Source organism: Palaemon carinicauda, chromosome 4 (assembly GCF_036898095.1).
Source record: "Palaemon carinicauda isolate YSFRI2023 chromosome 4, ASM3689809v2, whole genome shotgun sequence".
NCBI classification, from domain to species: Eukaryota; Metazoa; Arthropoda; class Malacostraca; order Decapoda; family Palaemonidae; genus Palaemon; species Palaemon carinicauda.
In genome coordinates this window covers 39658431-39665930 of record NC_090728.1, presented here as the reverse complement: position 1 = coordinate 39665930, position 7500 = coordinate 39658431, and the positions used below count along the sequence as shown (strand labels likewise).

Below are 7500 nucleotides of genomic sequence, written 5' to 3'. Positions count from 1 at the left end.
TTCGCTAATGAATGTAATTTGTATTTGTCGCTCATGAATTAATAATTATATCTAGGCATATATTTCACTGAATCGGAGTTGTCGCTTACTGTTTTGCTGTGTATTTTATAGTTTTTATTTTCTTATTGTACCATTGTTCCCTTGCTTTCTCCTTCCTCTTGTTTTTTCAAGATTTATAGTCTATATACGAAAGATCTACTTTAATGTTGTTAATGTTTTCAAATGTCCTCATTTTAATGGTTCATTTCATCTCTGGTAATCTATTTATTTCCTTGTTTCCTTACCTCACTGGGCTATTTTACCCTGTTGGAGCCATTGGGCTTATAGCATTCTGCTTTTATAACTATGGATGCAGCTCAGCTAGTAATATTACTAATAGTAATATAACCAGTCACCTTCTGGTTTTATTGTATGTATACCTTATTACTAAGAATAAATAAGTGAATGTATAGTTATTGAGAACTTGGATTTGAATCTAGGTCTTATTGTTCACTCATTGTATGATGCGTGAGATTAGATGGTATTTTTTTCTATAGGAAATAATAAAAGAATGCTCTGAATTTCAATATCACGTGAGAATATAATCTCTGTCCTATTTTTTCACGCATAATCTAGAATATTTGGACTAATACCGTATATATTTTATATCACTTTTGGAACGATAATAATCACAAGTCTTCCATCTATAGCTGTCTAACTCAAATAGTTTCACATATAGATGCAGGAATACAGTTAGGCCTGATTTATTTTACAGAACATCATCGGACTGAGCAATGAAGATGCTTTATTCTCTCTCTCGAATGAGGTATTGATTTCAAGACTCGATTCTCGTCTCTATTACGGTATTGACTTCATATTGTTTCTTCCCGAATTTTTCTTCGGAAAGTAATTTACTATTGTTCTTTAAATGGCAACATAGACTTCACAAAGTGGAGTACCTGGTCAGCGTGATATTATCCATCTAGGATAGTTTACTGTACATATTCTCATATTGTATATATCACTAAGCATCCGACCGTTTCACTAAATTTGATTATAATTTTTTAAAAAGATGTTAAGTTGGGATTTTATTCCAGCTGTTACCAAGTTGTGGAATGATCTTCCTAACTGATTAGTTGAATCAGTAGAACTTCAAAAGTTCAAAGTTGGAACAAATATTATCATGTTGACCAGGCTGACATGAGTCTTTTTATAGTTTATATATGACATATCTGTTTTGACGTTGTTACTGTTTTTAGAATGATTTATTGTTAATTTATTCTCATCATTTATTTATTTTCTTATGTCCTTTCCTCACTGGGCTATTTTTCCCTATTGGAGCCCTTGGGCTTATAGAATCTTGCTTTTCCAACTAGGGTTGTAGCTTGGCTAGTAATAATAATAATAATAACAAGATGCCATAATATTGACTAAAGGATCCTTGTAGAACATGCATTGACAAATGAAAATTATAATAATTAAAGTCCAGGTTGAATTATGCACATGATTGTCCGTAATTCAGTTTAATGGTCTTGGCTTATTCGGGATTAATCCATAGCAGTCTCTGTAATCCATATGTGTTATCTTGTAGGTTTACTTGAATCGGTTTACTTAAAAAGGCATTAAAAGATAGTTGAAAGATGCTACTGGCTCTTGCTTGGTTTACTGTAAGTGTTACGTACATGTTATATATATATATATATATATATATATATATATATATATATATATATATATATATATATATATATATGTGTGTGTGTGTGTGTGTGTGTGTGTGTATCTGAATATTTAAAGGTCATAGGTGTCTGGTTTCATTTTTAGAGGTAGTCATAATTATTTATAGAAATAGTCATCATAATGTCAGCTGGGAGACCCTCCCACACCGTGGTGTCTAACCAAAGCAGTAACCTTACCAGTAAACAGCTTAAACTCACAGGCCAAATCGCTAATCGTACTACGATCTATGGAAATGAAGACTAGCGCGTAACCAATGTATTATACAATGTTTATATATATATATATATATATATATATATATATATATATATATATATATATATATATACTCGGGAATATAGAATATAGAGATCCACCGCCCTCCTTTTGTAGATACAATTGACCCATATATGGATATGGCTGAAAAGTACAGAACGTTTGGTAGGTAGCAGGCCGCACTAATCTTACCGTTTTTTCAGTACAGCATCTACTGGAGTCAAGAAAAATCCACGTGACTACCAACCTTACTCTTAAAGATTTGCTGAGAAACGGAAGTCTTCACTCTTTGGTGCGATCCCTTCCAAAGGGGATTATTATTATTATTATTATTATTATTATTATTATTATTATTATTATTATTATTACTTGCTAAGCTACAATCCTAGTTGGAAGAAACAGTATGCTACAAGCCCACTCTCTAGAAGTGGTATCTCAATCGGTGGCTGATATATACATACATACATATATATATATATATATATATATATATATATATCTATATCTATATCTATATATATATGTAATATATATATATATATATATATATATATATATATATATATATATATATATATATATGCAGAAGAACCATAGGGAAAATGAAAATACGAAATATACGATTAAGTCCTGACTAGTTTCGTGATACTTCTGCAGTCCTCTGAAGAAGTATCACGAAACTAGTCAGGACTTAATCGTATATTTCGTATTTTCATTTTCCCTGTGGTTCTTCTGCATCTAAGCATCACGTTTTCCTGTGATTTTTACGCATATATATATATATATATATATATATATATATATATATATATATGTATATATATATATATATATATATATATATATATATATATATAAGTGTGTTATAATTTATTTGATAAATACGTGTTTAATTATGTAAGTTAACGATTATTTCTTAGAGACACAGTGAATGAACACGAGGTATGTCATCTTGAACGCACATATACTTTCACGCGTATGAGCGCGTCTTAGTCTTTGATCTTATAGTTGGCGAATGCGTCGTTAAGGGTATTCCCGACAGAAGTATCAAGACCTGGTCGTGTCTAATATACTTATGATGAAAAATTCTTTAGACACTGTGAAGAGGGGGGTGAGATCCGGTGCCAGAGAATGGAAGGAGAGATCCGGCTGGGATTATGAGAAGAGAGAGAGAGAGAGAGAGAGAGAGAGAGAGAGAGAGAGAGAGAGAGAGAGAGAGAGAGAGAGAGAGAGAGAGAGAGGTGGGGGTGGAGTTCTCAGTCCGAGGGAGGAGGAAGGATGGTCGGTCATATGGGAGCGAGTGGGACTCATCGTAACCCCTGAGAGCCAGTGTGAGCGTGTTCGCCGTTGTGCAAAGGTAGGGTTGCACGTGTTTATCTCCTCCGGAAAGTTGTATAAAGCCGCTAACTAGTGCTGCACCTGCGTGTCGTTCATCTAGTCTTGCGATTAGTATTCGTTTGTGAATGGTCTTGCAAGTATAAATCATTTAATACTTATTCTTATCACTGGGTTCATTTATATATCTTTCTTTTTATTGAATTAATCTTGATTAATGTTATTTTCATAACTTAGTTTGGCTTGGCAGTGCCGATTTTAAAAAAAATATATATATAACACCTTATTTCATAATCATCCAAAGCAGAAAGAAAAAGTAAGGGAAGAAGTATTTTATTCAGTTCGGTAAAGTCATATTTGAGAGAATAGAAATATATTGAGCTTCAAAAGCTACGAAAAATATATGTGAAACTATCAAATCAAAATTAGAAAAAAAGGTAAAAGAGAAAATTATTCTTTGGATGAAATATAAGTAAATAAAAACATCTCTTTTAGATCAGTGTGGAAATTAGTGTCAAAAGGGCGTTGATAATAATAATCGATATTGATAGCGGGAAGAAGAGAGAAAAAAAAGCATTAGCAAAATAGGATTTACTCGAGAATTCTGTCGGCAACATACCCAAGACTTTTGGAAGAAGTTTCGATTTTTGCAGCTTTAGTAATTAAAGGTAAGTCTCTGAATATTTCAGATTTCTTTCTTATTATCTCATAACTGTATATTAAATAAATTGAAAACCTGTAATAGGTTTATCATTATTAAAAATCATAATATAATTGTGTTTTCTATCATATATTCTTTTTTTTATTATAGTTTTATTATTTGTTTATCTGAATATTCAATGAAAAACTTTTAAGAAAATACTACCGCTAGAATTATTGGGTCCATTAACTGGCCAGACAGTACTACATTGGATCCCTCTCTCTGGTTGAAGTTCATTTTGTCTTTACCTACACATATACCGAATAATCTGGCCTATTCTTTCCACATTTTCTCTGTCCTCGCACACCTGACAACACTTGGAATACAAAATTTTTTTCTTTGCACAAGGGGTTAACTACTGCAATGTAATTAGTTGTTCAGTGCCTACTTTCCTCTTAGTAAGGGTAGAAGAGACTCTTTAGCTATGTTAAGCAGCTCTTCTTGGAGAAGGTCACTCCAAAATCAAATCATTGTTCTCTTGTCTTGGATAGTGCCATAGCCTCTGTACCATGGCCTTCCACTGTCTGGGATTAGAGTTCTCTTGCTTGAGGGTGCACTCAGGCACACTATTCTATCTTATTTGGTTTGATTTTGAGTGTCCTTCTCCTAATTGAGCTGCTGTATAGATTGAAATATCTTTGTTGATAAATTCGGTTGTCAAAAGCTTTTAGTATTTAATTCCAATTATTGAGCGACAAAAATATATGTTTGTTCTCGGGGGCTGCATTATACATTGAAAGAGACAGCAGTCTGTGAAATCAATAAATCCTTTTGTATTTGCAACACCAAATAAGCAAATAGGTTCAAAGGAATGACACACTCTAACAAACACGTGTGTGTTCGAGTTCTGGCGCCAATGTTTATTTATAAAGAATTGAGTTTACATTTACAAGGATTATGGTTCGCTCTCTGCTAGCCGACAACCAGTTAGAGTCAAGGAAAGAGCACAGAACATCCGACTGTATTCCAAAAAATCGAAAAATTCCTATTGGATATATATATATATATATATATATATATATATATATATATATATATATATATATATGTGTGTATATATATATATATATATATATATATATATATATATATATATATATATATATATATATATATATTATATGTGCTTTCTTAATCGAGTTTAATTGCACGTACAGCATGCAGGAAAAGTCGTTTGACCTCTCTTCTTGACAACTTATGGAAGTAAGAGCAACAATACTGAAATAGACTTTTGCTATACAAAGCGCAATGTAAGCAAATTTAGGTTTGTAATTGTATCATGTTAATTAGTCTATATAATTGATTTTGTATTGAAATTTGTAAATGCACCAACTCTAATTTCATTTAGATAAGATTTTGCCATTAATGTTAATGATGATGATGCTATAGTTCCTTTTCAGTATTATTTCTGGAATTGTGTTACCTTTAATACCTTTTTTATTTATATCAGGTGGACCTGATGATTCACTAGAATAATGTATACAATAGTTGAAGTTGTAACCCCACCAAAAAATAAAAGGAACCAAAAAATTGGTTATATCCCAGGGCCGCCCACGGTTAGTAGCAAACAACCAAAAACATGATTTGGGCAAGAATCTTGTATTAATTTTGTTGCTATTATTATTATTATTATTATTATTATTATTATTATTATTATTATTATTATTATTATTATTACAGCCTAAAAATTGTGCTACTGATATACATGGCGTTTTTCTGAATGTTAAAATACAATGGTTAATATATATAAGGATATTAAACTTGAATAGTCTTACAGCAAGATGATTTCAATGGAAAATTGTTTGAAATGTAATAACTTTATTGTAAATATTTTCGAAGTATTATACAAGCAGTATCCTCCTTTAGTTTGACACTCTCAGTATCGTAGTTCAGTTTCACCTCAAAATAGCTGAGCGATCAAATGCACTGCTGTGCTGGATATTAATCCTCGTGGACATAAGTTGACCTACGATGTTATCAGATATTATGCATCATAGATCACTTTTAATATATACATGCACGTTCATTTGTGTACTATATATATATATATATATATATATATATATATATATATATATATATATATATTTATATATATATATATATATATATATATATATATATATATATATATATATTCTTTTTTGTCTGCATCTTTTCCCACTTTTATGTGTGGTCGATGTTTCTGGCGTACGTTCTCCATCTACCTCTGTCCCACACTTCATCACTGGTTAATCCCGTTGTTCGAAGGTCATCCTTGATACAGTCCATCCACCTTCGCTTTGGTCTCCCTCTCCTTCTCGTTCCCTGTACCACCATTTCCATCACTCTCCTCCCAATATATTTTTCATCTCTTCTCATGACATGACCATACCACCTCAGTCTACTTTCTTGGATCTTATCTGATAGTTCTCTAACTCCTGTGGTACCCCTAATTACCTCATTCTGTATCTTATCTCTTCTTGTCACCCCACACATCCTTCTCAACATTCTCATCTCTGCCACAACCAGTTTCTTCTCTTCTGTCTTCTTTATTGCCCACGTCTCCGCTCCATACACCATTGCCGGTCTCACAACTGTCCTGTGTACTTTACCTTTCAACTTAACCCCTATTTTCCTGTCGCATAGTACTCCACTCATTTTTTTCCAATTGTTCCATCCTGCTTGTATTCTGTAGTTTATTTCTGCCCCCAGATCACCATCCTCTGCAAATGTTGATCCTAAATACCTGAAATTTTCAACTCTTTCCAATCTCTCTCCTTGTAAACTAACCTCCCCATTCTCCTCATTTTTCAATCTCAAATACTCTGTCTTGTTCCTGCTGATCTTCAATCCTCTATTTTCCATTTCTCTTCTCCACTCTTCTAGTTTCTCTTCTACTACCTCTCGCCTAGTGCTACACAGTATAACATCATCAGCAAAAAGCATACACCAAGGACACTAATCTCTAATATCTTGTGTTACTACATCCATGACCAGATCAAATAGGTAAGGGCTCGATGCAGACCCCTGATGTAGTCCCACATTTATTGGGAAACTTTCTGTTAGGCCTATACTGCTCTTAGCATTTGTTTGTGCCCTTTCATACATATCTTGGGTGATCCTCACGTATTTCTCAGGGACTCCCTTTTCTCTCACACATCTCCACAGCTCCTGACGTGGTACTCGATCTTATGCCTTCTCCAGGTCAATAAAGACCCTATGTAACCTTCTATGTTTCTCCCGATGTTTTTCTATCATCTGCCTCAAAGCAAGTATTGTATCTACAGTCCTTCTTCGAGGCATGAATCCAAATTGTTCCTCACCAATTGTTGTTTCATCTCTGAGTCTCTTCTCAATGATCTTCTCCCATATCTTCATACTATGGCTTAACAACTTTATGCCTCTGTAGTTGCCACATTCCTGGATGTCTCCCTTTCCCTTATAGATGGAGATGATTAGGCATCCTCTCCATTACTCTGGCATCTTTTCCTAATTGAAGATCTTTTGCA

At 33.1% G+C, this 7500-nt stretch overlaps 1 pseudogene; it reads left to right on the top strand.

Annotated features, from left to right (window-relative positions):
* Positions 1-5485, top strand: part of LOC137639383 (piggyBac transposable element-derived protein 4-like) — an 11519-nt pseudogene extending 6034 nt beyond the window's left edge.
* Positions 5486-7500: the final 2015 nt, after the last annotated feature.